Consider the following 19,290-nt stretch of genomic DNA (forward strand, 5'->3'; position numbering starts at 1 on the left):
ATCTATCTCATAGGATGGGAATTAAGCACGGCCAAATCCCATCTCACCTTCCCTTGGTACCATGTGATTCCCTGGAAAATAGGTTGTGTGTCCATCAAACTGGACCCACATATTCTAAATAGTTTAGCTGAAGTGAGAATTTACATCAGGTATTAGTGAAGGGTCAATATTAATTAGCAAAGCTGAATGTTTTAATCTTAAAAATGTATGAGTCAGAGTAAATGAGAATTTTACCTACCATTGTGTGGTTTACAGATTAAGCATGACATATTTACAAATATATGTGAAGTAATATTAATGAATTGTAATTAATTAATGCAAGTGCAATTCATTTAAAATGTTGTGTAAAAATGCTTGTGATAATTTACATCAATAAAGAATGTTTGTGGTAACTTCTTTGTCTTTAGTAAAAATCTCATTTTTGCTAGAAGTAAATCAAAATACAATCAGATTAAAGAGGCCTGGTATGAATAGGGTGGGAAGAGATCCTTCAGGATAAAAAGCCCCTTATAGAAGATATGGTATATACATACAATGGAATATTACTCAGCCATAGAGAATGAAATTCTGTCATTTGCAACAATTGGATGGATCTAGAGGGTATTTATTATGCTTAGTTAAATAAGTCAGACAGAGAAAGAGAAATACTGTATTATATCACTTATATGTGGAACTAAACAATAATACAAATGAATGTATATAGCAAATCAGAAACAGGCTCAAAATATAGAAAACGAACTAGTGGTTACCAGTGGGGAGAGGGAAGGGAGGAGGGTATGGGATTAAGGGATTAAGAAATACAAACTATTATGTATAGAATAGATAGCTTTTAATGGAGTATAATCTGTAAAAATATGGAATCAGTATGCTGTACACCTGAAACTAATATTGTAAATTAACTATACTTCAATAAAGAAATCAATTTTCACATCCTTCAGCAAAGTGTTACAGATTTTACCCTGTACAAGTCCTATACAAGTCTCATTAAATGTGTAACTAAGAATCTAAAAAATTTAAAAAATTAAAAGCCCCTTGTAGGTGGATCTCACTCAAGAGCTGAATCACCTTCAGAAGGAGTTGGAGGCCAGAGGAGGATCTAGTAGAGAGGCAAGTCCAATCTTATGTAATTTCTTTTTTGCTTCTCAGTTTTCTACAAAAGGCAAATATGACAGAACAAAGTTTGGGGAATGGAGTAATTTATTAATAGAGCAAGTGTTGCCGAGGCCAGCTCAATCCCAGACCTATTGTGTACACTTAGGGACCCTTGGGCCCTCTGCTCCAGGAGCTGTAGGCAGGACTAGGTTTCAGCACCCAGGCTGGAGAGATGATGCTCTTTTTCCTTAATCAGATCCTGGTTGGAGTCCTCTACCACATGGTGAACCGAGTTTCCCCCGTTGACTGATTCAACCTCTCAGCTGCTGCTGGGGATCTGAGCCACAGCCGACTCGGACCAGCTGGCGGAAGTTGGAGGGTCTCTGAGTCTAGACCAGGATGTCCAGGAGAATGTAACCCACATATCTAATTATAAATTTTCTAGTAGCCACTTTAAATGAAGTAAAAGGAAACAAGTCAAAATAATTTTAATCGGCAAAATGTTATCACTTCAACAGGTATTTACACTGATGATACAAACATTGTTTAAAAGATCTCAATGAGGTAGTTTCAATTTGCTTTTTCTTATTCTGTCTTCAGAATCCATTGTGCATTTTTACACTCAGAGCACATCTCAGTTGAAATAAGTCAAATTTCAGATGGTCAGTTGCCACCTGTGGTTGGTGGCTACAGTACTGGACAACCCACGTCTAGTCCATTCACCAACTCAAGTTGAAGCTAAATGATGGATTGAGTCTTTCTTTCCTTTTCTTTCTTTTTTTTTTTAAGTGTAATGCATCTCTCCATCAATGCACTTAACTTTTTTTAAAAAATAAATTTATTTATTTATTTATTTATGTTTGGCTGCGTTGGGTCTTCGTTGCTGCGCGCGGGCTTTCTCTAGTTGCAGCGAGCGGGGGCTACTCTTGGTTGTAGTGCGCGGGCCTCTCATTGCGGTGGCTTCTCTCATTGCAGAGCACTGGCTCTAGGCACGCAGGCTTCAATAGTTGTGGCATGCTGGCTCAGTAGTGGTGGCTCACAGGATCTAGAGCACAGGCTCAGTAGTTGTGGCGCACGGGCTTAGTTGCTCTGGGGCATGTGGGACCTTCCCTGACCAGGGCTCGAACCCGCGTCCCCTGCATTGGCAGGTGGATTCTTCACCACTGTGCCACCAGGGAAGTCCCTGGATTGAGTCTTTCATTCTAACTAGCATTCCAAATATCAGAAGTTCTGGGGCAAAGGTCAGTTATATTTATATTTATATTTACATTTTATGTCATTACCTAGCACAATGGATGGCACACATTAGGTACCTGATATATCTATACAAGTAAAAAGGATAGAGCCCCAAGCAGTAATGGTCATTCAACTCATGGAAACATCTTGCTCATTTTTCCACAGAAAGTGACTATGGCCAAACATTTTAAAGAAGCAAGTAGATGTCTCATCTGCCTAGATTATCTTGAAAAACTTACGTACCTGAAATGCGGATATGTCTGCTGCCTCTGGTGCATCGATTCAACACAGAGGGAGTCCCATGGACGCGTTCATTGTGCCCGTTCTGCTCTGTGGCCACTGAGAAGAATGAGACCAAGACAAATGGTCAGTTGAGGAAGCTGGTGTCCAAGATCAAGGACATGGAGCCCCACCTGAGTAATGTTCCACAGTTTAACCCAAGGATGCTGAAGCTCCAAGGGGAGGCATCTGTCCTAACTACTCCTCCCCATGGAGGACCCAGGAGGAAGCAGCTCTGCTAAGGTCTCCATTAAATATGGGCATTATTTGAATCCCGGCACCTAAATCTTTATCCCCTAAACAATGGTGTTTCTCACCCTGAGTATGAATTAGAACCACCTGGAGATTTTTAGGAGGATATAGTATTTAGGTCATGCCTTGATCTGTGTTGTTCAGTAGGGTAGGCACTGGTGGCCATTAAGCACTCAAAACAGGGGTAGTGCCATAGAGAAATGATAATATTTTGGATATATTGAGCTTAATACATATCTTATTGAAGTCGTTTTTGAATAAGTTTACAAGAAACTTTAGAATTACACCTGTGACTCATGTTCTATTTCTATTGAGAAGCACTGCCTCAACTATGGCTTCTCAAACTTGAATGTGCATTTAATTACCTGGGGTCTTCTTAAAATGCAGATTCTGATTCTATAGGGCTGGACTAGCCTGAGAATCTGCATTTCTGACATGAGCCCAGGATGATACCTCTGGTTCCTGACCACACGTGGAGAGTAGCAAAACCGGCACTGTCTGAATCTGCAATGTTTCTGAGCCCCCAGGTGATTCTAACCCACACTGGGTGTGGGCAACCACTGTGATGGATGAATGTATGTTTGTTAAATATCCCAGTCCACAATATCACTTGTGAGAAAAATGAATTGTTGATTTTCTAAGTGAGTTTACTCTTTGCTCCATGCAAACTTGTATTGGGGATAGCAAAACCGGTCCCAGACATTTTGTCCTTGACAACCCACAGTCTGACTATCAGACATGTCCCAGCATCTTCCACTGAGTCAGTCATCAGAGAGCCTAACAAAGTGAGTGGCACTGTTCCAGACAACAGGGGCACTTCTGAAGCTTCTTGTGCCTCCATCCACAGTCATGTTAGAATAAGCAGTTCTGCTCCAGACTCTGATAATTAGGGCCAGCTGGAGATGCTGGCAGTCCAGAAAGCCATTCTTCTCCAGTTTCCCTTCTCCTCTGAGCAAGTTCTAGTTCTAAGTTGCCATCAAGGTCCAAAGGCATCCCTACTCGTGCCCAAGGAAATCTCTGATTGGCTGGGAAAGATGCCTCTTGCTCTGTCTTGACGTTGGCCAAGATAACCCATTGTCTCAGGACTCCTAACATTACCTATTCATTTGTTGTAACACTAGGAAAATGAAAACCTGGAATCTAGCCAGCAACATGAAATGAGAAAGGGAATTGTAAAGAAAAAAAAAAGTTTATTATTTCAATATTATTCTGCAATAAATACAATTACTTTTCCTTGATTCAAAATAGATGCGATGTCTATCTTTTGTTATGATCTAGACTAACATATATTAAAGAGCAAACACAGCTATGGTGTCTGCTTTCATGAATCTAACACATGAAAGAGAGGACAGATCTTTAATCAGCAGGCCACAGAACAATATAAAAACTCCTACTATCAATATTAGGCCCATGTTTCTAGACACATAGGATAATTAGACCAACTCAGGGAAGCAAAGGAAATTTCCCCCAAGAAAAGTTCTGATTAGGGAATAAAAGCTGATTTAAAGAAGCTAAAATGAATGAAATCGTTGGGCTTTTTTTTTGTTGTTGTTGTTGGGCTTTTATAGTAGAAGAGTTGGCCTAGCTCTGGTCCATTTGCTAAGCGAGTTATGTTTCTCTCCACAGTGGATGCTGATTCAGTCAAGAACCCCCTCCTCATTTCTGATGGCCTGAAGAGCCTCCAATAGAGGTATATCAAAGAATGGGAAAGAGCTTCCTGAGAGATTCAGCTACTTGGTTTGCATCCTGGGCTCCTCTTGATTCACCTCTGGCCACTGTTACTGGGAGACGGATGTGAGAACAAGCAGAGAATGGGGGCCTGGGAGTTTGCAGAGAATCTGTTCACCGACAAGGAGAGTCCAACTGTGCTCAGAACTTGGATTCTGGACACTGAGCTTGAGAAAGGGAAGCTACTTTGAGGCCAACACAGCACCTCAGACTGCCCTCTGGGTGACCCCTGGGGTACACGACTGGGCATTTTTCTAAATATGAAAATTGGAAATATTTCCTTTTTTTGACGTTAGCGATGGAGCCCATATTTTCTCATTCACCAAAATTTCTGCTGCAGACTCCGTGCCCATTCTTTTCACCTTCAGGTCCAAGTACGTAATAGTGATCAGGGTGCCCGAGGATCTATCCAGTGTTGGATCCAGGTTCAGTAATCCCTCCAATGCACGCTAGGGAAGACCAGTGAAACTCTTAACCACAAACACAAACAGAATACTTGGGGGGAAAAATATGTACGTGATACAGAAGTATTCTGCTAGTTTTAAATATTAAACATGTCAGAGGACAAAAATGTATGGAACCTTTTATGAATCATCAACCTAGATTTTAATAATTTAATAATTTGTATCTCTTGAACATTCAGATCAAGAACTTGCATTGTAATTATTTTGCTCTAAGGACTATCTAATGTATTACAGAGATTTTTTAACTCAAAGAAAATATTTTATAAGATCTAAGTACGTCGTGATTTATTAAAATGATAGTAATATTGGGTTGGCCAAAATGTTCGTTCGGGTTTTTCTGTAAGATGCTATGAAAAACCCGAACGAACTTTTTGGCCAATCCAATATTAGGCCCTCTTATAAACCAGTAAATAAAATTTATGTACTATAAAATTGAGAAATGAATAAATAGATTACAATTTATATTCTTTTTTCTTTTCTTTTCTTTTTTTTTTTTTTTTGGTCACAGCACACGGCATGCAGGATCTTAGTTCCCAGACCAGGGATCGAACCCGTGCCCCCTGCGGTGGAAACGTGGAGTCTTAACCACTGAACCTCCAGGGAAGTCCCTATAATTTATATTCTTAAATAAACATTTTCACCATTATGAAGTCATGGAGTTTTTTTCTAACGTTTCACTACACCTGAGTGTCTCAAGGTTAACAATGACCCTTAGGTGATGCAGACATTGAATGCTGTTGTCTAAAGGCTACTGTTGGAAATTCCCTGGTGGTCCAGTGGTTAGGACTCTGTGCTCTCACTGCAGAGGGCCTGGGTTCGATCCCTGGTCAGGGAACTAAGATCCCACAAGCCACACAGTGTGGCAAAAAAATAAATTAAATAAATAAATAAAGGCTACTGTTGTCAAGTTGGATATTATCATCATTCCTTCACCCTCTAACTTTCTGCTGTTGGCTTCCCCATTGCTATGCCCTCCTATAATTTCCTTACTGCACCACTGGTCAATTGAAAGGTAAGATTTTTGGGGGTCATTTTTTGATACTCACTTCCCAAATTATGACCTTCCACCACAGATAAAGTGAACTCCAAGTTTTCCTTCAGGTTTGCAGATATTCTTTACAGTTTCAGAAATCTAAGAACTTTCAAATGCAAAAATTACAACTAAGAACTTTTAAATGCAAAACTCAGCTATTATTTAAGAAGAGATTTGAGATTCCTGTTTCCAGAGACACTGAGGAGCCCGTATTTCCGTTCACATAAGAATACTGGAGATCTATCGCTAAATTATTTAAAGATGCACTTTCAGTCGAGTCAGGGAGATACGAGGACCCAGATACGTGCCAAGAGCTAAATGTGGAGCATTAATTATCAAGTGCTGTTGGCACGACCTTGAGCGAAGCCTGTGTCGGAGCAGATCAGCTCCACGCCTCAATCTTGGGTTCCAGGACACATGTTCAGGGACAGGAGGTGGGAATTTGACCCCTGCTGAGTGAGATCTTGAAACACGGGGTCCAATCAAACATAGGAGACTTTTAAAGTCCAGAGCTGCCAATGAGAGCGGGCAAGGAAAGCTTTACCACTGACCCAGGGGAAGGCAGGCAAGCTCCTCTCTGCGCAAATCTCCAACCGGGAAAAATATTGTAAGTAACTCCAGGATCAAAGGGCCGAGTCCCACCCACCTGGACCCTGTGAGGAGCAGGAGGTCTGATGACACAGGTGGGAGTGGTGACCCTGGTCCTCCCAGAACACACTCAACACGACCCATCATGAGACCTGCACAGTAGAAATGGGCAGAGACCTGGAATGCACCTTTTCCCCTAAAAATCATTTTTCTTTCTAACACCCCAGCCAAACTTTGCCCCTCAATTAAAAGAAAATTAATATGCTTTAATAATAAAACCATAAATGTTTAATAATAAAACCATAAATAATAAAACCATATTCTTACTGGAATAGACTGAGTAAGGTCACAGAAGATATTGCCTTTGAAAATAGAACACAAATTATATTTGTTTTCTTTATTTACAAAATTGGAAAATAAATGTAAGTAACTTAGAATCCTAACTCCTTAACATACCCCCAAGGTAGCATTGCACTGAATTTCCTTCAAATTTTTGTGTTTTGCTTGATTTTTATTTGTTTATGAAAAATCGACAGAACCTCAGCCTGAGAAACGGTGCCATGAGCTAAGCCAGGCCCTCCACGGGGCTCCACAGAGGCTGAGGGGTGCGCAGGGCAATGGGAGACTCCCAGCTGGGCTTGGATCCTGCAGTGTCCCCTACTTGATGCCAGGGCTACCGCGTGCCTACAGGGATGCAGCAGCACTGGGCCAGGTGAGCTGTCTGCTTGCATGAGAAGAAGCCCCGGTGCCTCTGTCCTCCTCACCCTTTTCCCAGGAGGCCTAAAACAGGGGAGGTCAAGGGCTTCCCACACTGTCTCACCACACTGATCAGCTGAGGTGCTCCCTGTTCACCTTGAGAGGCTTGGGAGGGCAGGATTGGGTCCTGTGGGACTAGGATGTTGAACCACTCCAGGGACACTTTCCACAAAAAACACAACGCAACCTGCACCTCCCGAAGTCGTGCATGTGGCAGCCCTATAGCACCTAGAGCGCTCTCTTTAGGGCCTTGTAAGGACTGGTTATCCATTCCCTGGGATACGTACTCAGTTCATCCTTCACTCGCTGGCACTGATATTAACCATCATTTATCTCCCCTGCATGGTCACATGCAGTAGTGGCCACCCCAGAGCGCTCCTCCGGTTTTTTGGTTTTCCTGAAGTGCCCTTATTTGCCCTCTGTGCTTCCTCATGCCCCCTCTACACTCACATTTCCTCTTCTTGTTCTTTTTCATCTCCTTTTACTTTCTTGATTCATTCTCTTGAATCCAGGATGAGAGGATTTCTGGAATCAGATTCCTGATGGGATAATCCTTTTTTAAAAAATTGTGTAATCTTGAGAGCTGAAAGGCAGAAAACAACTGTGCATGTCCAGAGACATCCAGTGCAGAAGAACCCCCGCAGAAGAGGGTACACAGCTCTTCTGACGCCCAGCCCACCTCTATGCCTGGGCCACTCAGGGTTGCTCAACATGGCTCAAGGGTGCAGACAGGCCAGGATGACACTGAGAGAGCGGGGAAGGAGGGCTGGAGAAAGATTTTATAGACATTGAAGTTCCCAGGACCTCAGGTGCCTGGATGAGACCAGGCCCTTCAGGATGAGAATCATAAAAAGAGGGAACAGGGAAGAGCTACAGAGAGGAGTCTACGGATAGGAAATAAACAGAATAAAAAGAGAGACATAAGTAGGAAATAAATTACGTGCCGATTGCTGGTCTCTGTATCCTAATCCTCAGAATCTATAACACAGGCTTCAGCAGGTACCAGGGCAGTGATGGTGATGGAGTAGCCTTGGGAAGAGAAAGCACAGAGTTAGGGTGGAGGTGAGAACTTGGGTCCCTGCTGCCCCCTCTAACTTCCCCACCCCTGGCAGCGCCCTTAAACCAGGAGTAAACCTGAGGACAGGACATGAAGGTGCTGCCACAAGACCTAAACGTGCAGAGGGAGAATGTCTGCTTCTCACCCAGCACCTGGATCACACACGAAGGACTGTGCAGGTTCAAGTGTCTGTGAGGGAGTCGTGTCCCACCAGATAGCCTGCATTGTAAGTCAACCCCAAAACCCAACCCCAGAACGCTAGTGCTCAATTCCCAAGAGATGCCAACCAAACACAACCAAAGGCTTTGGTGTTTGGCAGTGGTCGAAGCAGAAAACAGCAGGTCTTGGGGGAAAGATAAGCTTTAAATACTAAAGCAAGAAAAGATAACTACAAACAGTACATCCAAAGCCCCCAAAGCAAGAGACATGAGAGATCTTATTCTTATGTCATGAAAACATGAAAAGAACACACATTTCCTTTTTCTCTTTGATTTTACTTCCTTCCTCCCCAGTCTCCAAAGCAGCAGCTTCTCCCAGGATCCTTCTCCCCTTGAATCCTACCTGAGTGGTTCCCTACCTAGAGAGTCTTCGTCCTCGCTTGAGTCGTATATGCTCTCCACAAGCCATTCTTCAGAGACACAAACATGAGCAATAAAGTTATTAGAGAGAGCGGCTCACCCGTGCCTCCCCCTCCAGTGGAGGCCATGCTGGCTCACTCAGCATCATCTGGCTCCTTCCTCTGGGTTCTCAGCCTTCCCTGGGCTCCCTGGAGCCAGAGCCCTTCACCAAGACATTGATCACAGTTGCAAACCTTCACCAAGAGAGAGGATCTGCCTTCAACTTGTCACTTCCCCGTTTCCACCAGATCCTTCTAGCTCTAGCCTCCAAAGGGATAACCCTCAAATTCCAACTGTTATAGATGTACTTTGTATTAAAGGACTTCAGTGAACAGACCGTGAGCCAGGCTCAAAGCTGCCCAAGAGAACATTCTGTAAAGATGGAAATATTCTGTGTTGGAAACATAGGGCTCTTTTTTTTTCCAAGTCTATAACTTAAAAAAAAATTTTTTTTAAACCTTTTACTTTATAGGGGAGTATAGCTGATTAACAATGTTGTGATAGTTTCAGGTGCACAGCAAAGTGACTCAGCCATACACATACATGTATCCATTCTCCCCCAGATGCCCCTCCCGTCCAGGCTGCCACGTAACATTGAGCAGATTTCCCTGTGCTATACGGTAGGTCCTTGCTGGTTATCCGTTTTAAATATAGCAGCGTGTGCATGTCAATCCCAAATTCCCTAACTATCCCTCCCCACCACGCTAAGTCCATTCTCTAAGTCTGCGAGTCTGTTTCTGTTTTGTAAATAAGTTCATTTGTATGAACACAGGGCTCTTGGGCACTTGAAACGTGTCTAGTGTGATGAAGGAACAAATGCTTAATTTGATTTAATTTAATTAATTTAAGTATGAACAGGTGCATCTGGCTGGTGGCTACCACACTGGGCAGTGCAGCTCTAGAATCCAAAGAGGGGGAAGATGTGACCGCCTGTCCCCTGCTTGTTCCTTGCAGAGTAGTTCACTAGCCTTCCCACCGCTGATCCGACCAGTGACATTTTTCAGTCTAGCAGTTTCATCTTTTTGTTTCGTAGGGAAAAATATTGACGTCTACAGGACTATCAGATTCTATTAAAATACAATCTATTTCACACAAGATTCATGATCCAAAAGGAAACCCAAACCCTACTTTGTCTCGTTTTATATTGACTTGAAACAACTCCTTTGACTTGTTACTTGTTAAGGCTTCAGAAGAAACCCAGACCCTATTTCTTTTGGCAGGTTTGACAGGGACGTAACTGAAAAATTCCTGTCCCACTGTTGAGTTCCCCTTTCCCCACTTCACAACGCATAACCTCCCCTTCACCCTCCCAGGAAGGGAGCTCCTGACGCTCTGTCCCTGAAGGAGATCTCTGTCCAGTGTTTCATGCCTAGCACACAGAAACTAGGCCTGGCATTAATGATGGCTCTGATTTTCCACACGACAATGGCACTTGCTACTCTCGGCAAAATTTTCTGAAGGAAAATATGAGATCTTAGTTGGTGAAAGTTGGGGTGAATCTCTTCCTGGAGGCTCCTCCTTTCTCAGATTCCTTCAGAACCAGGAGTGACATGTGGGTTCCCCCCAGGGCTCCTGAAAAAGGAAGGAACCCTGCCCCAGCACCCTAGCCGAGGTGGGGGAGGTTTAATGCTGAGACCACCTGTAATCTAAAGGTTTGGGGGAAGAAGGGAAGGAGCAGGAATGAAGCATCATTGGGAGAAATACCCATTTAATACTAAAGTATCTGAGCGATCAAGGGCTGGGGTTACTGCATCTCAGGTCCTGCGAGCATCCCACACAAAGAGGCTTAGGAACAAGGATTAAAATCATAATTGATGCCAAACTCAAAGGAGAAGTTCAGTCTCTCCCAGGCAGTAGACGTGTGGGAGAAAGTGCAGAGGCTCTGGATCGAAGGCTCTAGACTGCCTCACCCAGTTCCCCACCCATAGGCTGTGCGACACCCCATAATTCATCCACCTTCTCCAGCCTCTGTTTTCTCTTATGTGAAATAAGGACAATGATGGCTGCTTTTCATTCACCACCAATCAAACTGCCTGAAGGGACTATAAAGGGCTGGATGGAGGTGAGAATTATTAATAGAAGTTGTTATTGACTCAATCACAGTGATTCTGAAACACACTTTTGTCCACTTGGAACCCTATGAACATTTGCCTAGCTGGTGATGGGATTTTTCCCCTGAGCTTATTGAGGTATTCCTGCCATACAAGAACTGTACACATTTTAAGTGTACAATTTGATACATTTTGAAACACATATAATCACATGAAACAGTAGCGATGGGATTTTTCATTTAGAAGCTGACACTGGCAGTTGCCTTGCTGGAGGCAACCTAGGGAAACACACACACAGACACACACATGCGCACATGCACACTCAGAATCATACCACCCAGATCACACAGACAACAGCCCACTGCTATGCACACAATCTGTCACCACTTAAAGGCAATGAAACTGCTTCTTGAAAAACAGCCATGGTTCTTTGCCTGGGAAATCAGCTTCTTTCATCACATCCTCAGCCCTTGTTCCCAGCAGGAATTCAGAATCAGGGTGGCTCTCCAGATGAAAGCCAGAAAACAAAGCCTACCTTCCTTATCATCAGCCTTTTTTCCCCAAGCAAATGATTGATTCCAGAGTACCAACCATTTTCAGTTACCCCTGAGGCCACCTGCAATTACAGAAAAGAAAACACTATGAGTATCAGATCACGCTGTGTGTTGTTGACATGGATCTTTTCTCCAATTGGTGACTTTAGAAAAACAGATGGGAAACTGTCCAGTCAAATGTCCCAAAAGATAGTATAGGAGACACTGGTGAAAAAGGCACAAGCTTTTCCTGCACCATGAATCTTTCAAGTGCATATTGGTTGCCCCTTGCAAAATTCTTAATCCACTGAGGAAACACCTTTTTTTTTCTTTTTTTTGGCTGTGTCGGGTCTTAGTTGCGGCACCCAGGATCTTCGCTGAGGCATGAGGGATTTTTCACTGTGGCACGCAGGCTCTTCTAGTTGAGGCATGCAAGCTCAGTAGTTGTGGCACACAGGCTTAGTTGCCCCACGGCATGTGGGATCTTAGCTCCCTGACCAGGGGACCAGGGATCGAACCTGTGTCCCCTGCTTTGGAAGGCAGATTCTTAACCACTGGACCACCAGGGAAGTCCCCTGAGGAAACATTTCTGATGAGGAAAGGTCCCTGCGTGATCTATAAGCTGATGCTGCATTTGTGAATGGCTTCTTAAATCAGGGGTCATTGGGGAGAGACTCAATGCTCCCCGACGAGGTAACTGTAAATCCCACCTATAATGCACATGCTCAGATTTTCATATGTGAATTTAACCGAATTAAAAAAGAAAGAAAGAAACCAAGAAAGCAGCACTTCTATCTCAGACAAAGAAGGGTGAGCTTACCTTGGCATTAAATGGACTCTCTTCCTCTGCCCTGTGCCTGGGCAGCTCCTCCACCAGGCCCTTGGGGGGAGCTGGAAGGACACGTAGTGACTGTCAGTCATTGGTGATGCTGCTCAGGAACCACTCAGGGAGGTTTGCTTGATGTGGACCCAGGGCCAGAGTCTATGGCAGCGCCTGATTAACAAGCAAGGACTGGGCATTAAGGGCCACCCTCCTTGGTGGATGAAGGAAGGCAAAGGAGAGGAGCAGGAAAGAAATGAGAAGCAGGGTCCAGGCTAATAACAAAGCCACATATTGAGCTCTTATTTGTCACTGTTCTGGGGTATGAAGCTCACACAATCTGACACTTGCAGAGCTTGTGGTGATAATATTATTGAATACACTAAAATATCTCCCTGATTCTTATATGCTTGGGCCAGAGGCTGAGGAGTGACCCCAGCACTGACAGCTGTTGACCTGCATTGTCTACATGGAGCCTCACACCTCTCAGAATCTATGGACTGACCAGGGGCGCAAGGCTCCCGATGTGCGTTCACACTCATGACTGTGCCCAAGCCGGCTGTTAAATGCACCTATAGCTGCCCTGGGCTCCGGGACCGCTGAGACCACCTCCTGATGGTGGGCAGTGTCTGGGACCCCTGTAGATGTACACGGGTGCTGCGAAGCTCCTGCCCTGAGACGAATGACCCCGTGCCTGACTGACAAGTGCAGGGCAGCGATCTAGAGCACCAGCCACACGCCCAGGCTCCCACGTTGTCTCTTCCATGTAGGAGCTCCTGAGCTTGGGTCAATCGTCTCAGCACCTCAGTTTCTCTCCCAGGGGAGTGGGGATAGTAAACCAATGCCCAGGCACAGCTGTGGGGAGGGTTGAACGAGACAATGTACATAAAGTGTGCAGTGGTGATAGGACTTTCTTTGAGAAAGGTGACACTTGTGATTGTGATGTGTTAAGTGGGACATATCTACTGGGGAAACACGTATTTTTAACCGTATGTATTGCCCACACATTCACAATCACATCACACAGACCTACACACAGACAACCCTAAAGCCCCATGGACACAGACCCACACCACCTCAAGGGAACACAGCTGCTCCCAGGGGCTGCAGACCATGGCCATAGTTCTCTACCTGGAAAATCGGTCCTTACCCCACACCCGTAATCCTCATCCCAGCAGGAAGCTGGAAATAGGGTGACTTTCTAGACTAAAACCAGCAAGAAAGCCCCACCTCCCTTTTCTTCTAGATTTTTCCTCAGCAAATGAGTGATTCTAAAATACGTACCCTTGGGCTTCCCTGGTGTCGCAGTGGTTGAGAATCAGCCTGCCAATACAGGGGACACGGGTTCGAGCCCTGGTCCGGGAAGATCCCACATGCTGCAGAGCAACTAAACCTGTGCGCCACAACTACTGAGCCTGTGCTCTAGAGCCCGCGAGCCACAACTACTGAGCCCACACACCACAACTACTGAAGCCTAAGTGCCTAGAGCCTGTGCTCCACAACAAGAGAAGCCACCACAATGAGAAGCCCACACACTGCAATGAAGAGTAGCCCCTGCTCACTGAAACTAAAGAAAGCCCACACGCAGCAACAAAGACCCAACACAGCCAAAAATTAATTAATTAATTAATTAATTAAAAAAAAAAACATGTACCCTTTTCACTGGTTCTTGAGGCCACCTGCAAATACAGAAAAGAAGACGCTATGAGGGTCAGATCATGCTGTATACTGCCTGCACAGGTCTTTTGTTCTCTTGGTGAGTCTAGAAAACCAAATGGGAAACAGCAGTTGACTCAAGGGAAACCAAAGCAAAATAGACCAAACCTCCTCACGCCAAAAGGCACCGGCTTTTCCTGGAGAACATGTCACTAAAGTCCATTTTAGTTGGCAATCACATAATTCTTGTCCAAGGGGGAGAAATTGCTGCTGGTGGAAATGCTTGGTACCATAGAGTTCTGTAATTGATGCCACCATTTTTGAATGCCCTCCTGAATCACATGTCAGTGGGTAAAAGACTCCTAAGTGACACTCTCCCCAGCATGGAAACATTATATACCATCTATAATCTTCATTGTCAGATTTTCAAACATGAATTCAATTGAACGTGAAATAAATGAACAAAGCGACATAATGATCTCAGACAAAAACAAGCAACCCTACCTTGGTGTTAGATAGGGTTTCTTCCTCTGCTCTGTCATGAGGGAGCTCCTCCAATAGGTCTTCAGGGAGGTTTGGCTGACTTGGGCAAGGAGACAGGCTGCATGGATGTGGTTGGTAAACAAGCATGGATAGAGCTGCCGCAGGGCCACCTGCCTGGTGGAAAAAGGAAGGCAAAGGAGAGGAGCAGAGAGACAGGAAAGACACAGCCCTTGGCTTTTCAGCGGAAGGCAACCTATATCATTGTGAAATATTCAATTTACAAACGGTACTAAACTATATGCTATCATTCATGACAGAGTCCCATCACTCATCCTGCCCATTTTGAAGTCCAGTTAAATTACTGCTACATTTTTAACATCTTCCAAAAACCATTTCAGCCTCCATGGATCACATATGCTATTACCACATTTATCATCTGTTGTATAGAATTTTGCAAGTGATGAAAACCAAACTTTTATTGGGGGGCTGGATTTAATTCCAGACAAAATATTCTATTATATTCATTCACTAACATTTTGTCATAAATACAATCAGTTATAGAAGTTTTGAAAATACTGATATCCTACTATTTAAAAATGACCACAATTAATAGATGATATTTTTGCTTCCAGTCTTCCTGTTCTGTACCATTTATGTGTATTCACTCGTTACTGGCTGTCCATACTCATACTAGTCAGACAACTGTGGGAGAGTTTACTAAGGAGTTCATCCTCCAACATGACCCCCATGGCAGGCAGCCACACCAGCATTCCTAGATCAGCTTGTGGGAGCTACAATGGGCAATAAGAACCTTGCGCTCTAAATGCTAAGGATCTGTGTTCTGATTGTGGATTACTGCTTTCTGTAATGGAGGTGCAGACATAAAGGCAGGCCACTATTGTTACAAACCCCACCAGCTGAGTGGCTTCCAGGGTATTTAAAGGGAAAGCATCTTTTTTTTCCCCTCTCTTTCATTTTTTCCTTTCCCTTTTTGGGGGAGCCAGATATTTAAAGATAAGGATATTCAAAAGTAATCGTATGTATGGGAGAATTTAGAAAGTGAGTGCACATTCCCAGAGAAAGACACAGCCTCAGAAAAGACCTGAGAAAACCTTAAGCTTATACCACAGAGTGATTCCAGCACAGAAACACCCTATAACAATTAAAACACACACACACACACAAACACGCACAAAACAGCAAACACTGAGGAAGAGAAAGAATCAGATTTCCATAGATACCACATTATAAGATTCAAATGTCCAGTATTCAACAAAAAAAGTACAAGGCATAAAAAGAAACAAGAAAGTATGTCTAAAAAAATAACGACAAAAACCATCCCCAAGGAATACAATATGGCAGATTTACTACACACTATCTTGAGATATTCAAAAAGCTGAACGGAGACGTGGGCAGTCAGGAAATTGATTATGCAATTAAACTAGATATCACAACAAAAAATATAGTAGGAAAATCCCCAAATACTTGTAGATTGAACAATACACTTCTAAATAAAACATGGGTCAAAAAAGGTCTCAAGAGAAAATTGCAAAATATTTTGAACCAAATGAAATGCAAATACAGTTTGTCAAAATGTATGGAAAGACTGTCCTAAGAGGGAAATTTATAGAATGAAATGCAACATAATGGAAAATAAGATATAAAATTAATCATTAAGCTTCCATCTTAGAAAGCTAGACAAAGAAATGTAATATAAAGTGAGCAAATAAATAATAAAAATTATTGCAAAAATCACTGAAATTGAAAACAAAAAATCAAAAGAGAATATCAATGAAACCAAAGCTGGCTCTTTGCAAAGAACAATAAAATTCATGAACCTCTAGCTGGGCTATCCATAAACAAAAAAAAGAAAAAAGAAGACACAAATTACTAATATCAGAAATGAAAGAGGGAGTGATCATTACTGATCCTACAGACATTTAAAGGTTAACAAAGGAATATTTTGAACAACTCTATGCCCACAGATTTGACAGCTTAAATGAACTGGACTAATTCCTTGAAAGACACAAACTACCAAAACTCACACAAGGAGAAACAGATAATCTGAATAGACCTAGTTCTACTAAAGAAATTATATCAATAATGAGTTATCTCCCCAAAATAAGAAAACACCAGGCCCTGATGATTTCACTGGTGAAATTCTACCAAAGAATTCTACCAAATTCTTACAAAGCAAAACATGCTTTTACTATATATTCCAGAAATCACGCTCTTAGGTATTAATCCAGTTAAACTGAAAAATTATGTGCACACAAAAACCTGCATGGGACATTTTATGGCAGCTTTATTCATGATTGCTAAAACACTGGAAGCAGACAAGATACCCTTCAATGGGTGGATAGGTTTTTTATTTTAAATAATTTTGGTACAACCATGCAATGAGTTATTATCCAATAATTTTAAAAGGAGAAGAAGAGCTATCAAGCCGTGGAAAAACATGGAAGAAACTTAAATGTATATTACAAAGTGAAAGAAGTCAGTCTGAAAAATCTACATGCTCTGTGATTCTGACTATTCTGGAAAAGGCAAAAATATAGAGACAGTATTGGAAAGGGGAGAAGGATTAATAGCTGAAACACAGGGGCAGTGAAACTATTCTGCGTGACACTGAAATGGTGAATAAAGACATTATGCATTTGTCAAAAACTATAGAAACATATAACACAAAGAGTAAACCTTAATGTAAACTATGGACTTTAGTTAATAATAATATATCAATACTGGTTCATTAATAGTAACACATATACCACACTAATGTTAAGATGTTGATAACAGGAGAAACTAGGGTGGGGGAGGGGAGTATATGAGAACTTTCTCTATTATCTGCTCATTTTCTATGTTAATCTAAAACTGTCCTAAATACTAAAATCTATTAATTAAAAAAATAATCTGAAAAAAAAATCTGGCTGCACTGTTTCATGGAAAGACCTACTTCTGCTAATGTTCAGCAATCAGCTAATACCCAAACATTAGCTAAGACCTTGTTTACTATTAAATGTAAACCAAATCTGAGTTGTAAATGCATCTTTACTTCTCTGGTCATAGCATAAATTACTGACTTAGTATATCTAAATTTTCACACATGGGAAAAAAAAAAAGAATATGGCTTAGCATTTCTATACTTTTACATATAGTACACTGAATAAACTTCAATCATTATTCTTCAATCTACTTAATGACTTAATTTCCAAAGTACCTTCAATTGACCCATTTGTAGGGTGCACTTTGGGGTATGGCAGGATGCCCATTTCTCTGACCCACTTCTGGGGGTGAGATGCATATCTTCTTGAATGAGGATCAAATTTTCTTTTTGTATCCATCAGGCCAGATTCTGGGAAATGCATTCACAACAAAGAGAGCTGCTGACATCTTGCTAGCAGAAGAGCACAGGAAAATTAGTGATAACTTATTCACAGTTCAAACCTTTGATCCCATTATTCACCAGCTGCCTAGCAGAGCCTCCTGAATCGAAGCTGGGCTTTAGGAAGATCTTGCAGTTTGGCGTGCACTTAAAACACCCAAGAGACAGACTGCATGGGCAAATACCTTTATTTAGATGGGGCAATATAGGAAGGCAGCACAGTACAGACTGAGAGCATGGGTTCTGGTGCCTGATCACCTGGGTTCAAATCCCACTAGAAGCTGCATGAACCTAGGAAGATTATGTACCCTTCTGTGCCTGAGTTCTCTGCACTGTTCTTAAACAGAACCTATAGCATCATAGTATATGAGGCGTAAAATGATTAAATACAAGGAAAGATTAAGAAAGAGTACTTCAGAAGTCCTCTTTAAGTGTTTGATCATTAAATGCCTGGAAGAATAAGTTAGAAACTAGGTAGGGTTGCCTCCAGAGAGAGGACTTGGATGGCTATAGGACAGGGAAGGGTGGATACTTACTTTCCATCCTTTACGTGGGAAGGGCACTTTACAGCTCATGGAGAATATCTGTTGTCATCTCCTGTGACCCCCAGGTCAGCCCTGTGGAATGGGCAGTGCAGGAGCTGTAAAACCCACATTCTGTAGTTCACAGCACTGAAATTTAGAGATTTTAAGTGCCTTGTCCAGTCACATGATGCACGATGGAATTGGGAAAGGAATGTAGTTGGTTCCTTGAGGACAGAGATCCCTGAACCCCTAAGACTTCTAGATTGTGCCCTATACACAAATCAAGGGCTCCTCTCCCTCTTTTTTTTCAAAATACCCTGCCCCAGGGTTTCTGTGGGAGAGAGTTGATGCCCTGGAGGACAATCTGAGCTACAAGAAGGGCTTAAACCCTGACCCAGCCTCCTGCCTCTAAGTTTCAACTCCTGACCCCAAACATGGCAGATTCCTCCAAACAGAGCCCCTTTGAAGGACAAGGGGAAGTATTACAACCATGTGTCCATCCTCCCCCAGCATCTTCCCACTGTCAGCTGTCTCACATTGAGCCTTCCTGATGACCAGTGGACTACCCTGAACGACCAGGGGTCTGTTTGGTCCCCAAGCTGGCTTGGAACTCAGGACATTCCAAACCAACTGTCACGTGACAGCTCTGCCAAGAATTAACTTCCTTTCAGCGGACCAACCCTGGATGAGCAGTTCATGAGACCTAACTGGGAAAGTAGGCATCTAGGCTGGTGCATTG

At 42.8% G+C, this 19,290-nt stretch overlaps 2 long non-coding RNA genes and 1 other non-coding gene across 3 annotated transcripts; 1 reads left to right on the plus strand and 2 right to left on the minus strand.

Moving 5' to 3' along the window:
- Nucleotides 1-1,198: 1,198 nt before the first annotated feature.
- Nucleotides 1,199-9,539, minus strand: LOC118906619. The gene is made up of 3 exons (XR_005022554.1): nt 7,879-9,539; nt 2,572-2,667; nt 1,199-1,543 (listed from the first exon to the last, which is right to left on the minus strand). It is a non-coding gene; the product is annotated as an uncharacterized LOC118906619 (long non-coding RNA).
- Nucleotides 5,814-5,886, plus strand: TRNAE-CUC. Its single transcript has one exon. It is a non-coding gene; the product is annotated as a tRNA-Glu (tRNA).
- A 4,630-nt stretch (nt 9,540-14,169) lies between the features above and the next one.
- Nucleotides 14,170-18,201, minus strand: LOC118906621. The gene is made up of 3 exons (XR_005022556.1): nt 17,863-18,201; nt 14,667-14,819; nt 14,170-14,268 (listed from the first exon to the last, which is right to left on the minus strand). It is a non-coding gene; the product is annotated as an uncharacterized LOC118906621 (long non-coding RNA).
- Nucleotides 18,202-19,290: the final 1,089 nt, after the last annotated feature.

The sequence above is a fragment of the Balaenoptera musculus genome, chromosome 14 (assembly GCF_009873245.2).
Source record: "Balaenoptera musculus isolate JJ_BM4_2016_0621 chromosome 14, mBalMus1.pri.v3, whole genome shotgun sequence".
NCBI classification, from domain to species: Eukaryota; Metazoa; Chordata; class Mammalia; order Artiodactyla; family Balaenopteridae; genus Balaenoptera; species Balaenoptera musculus.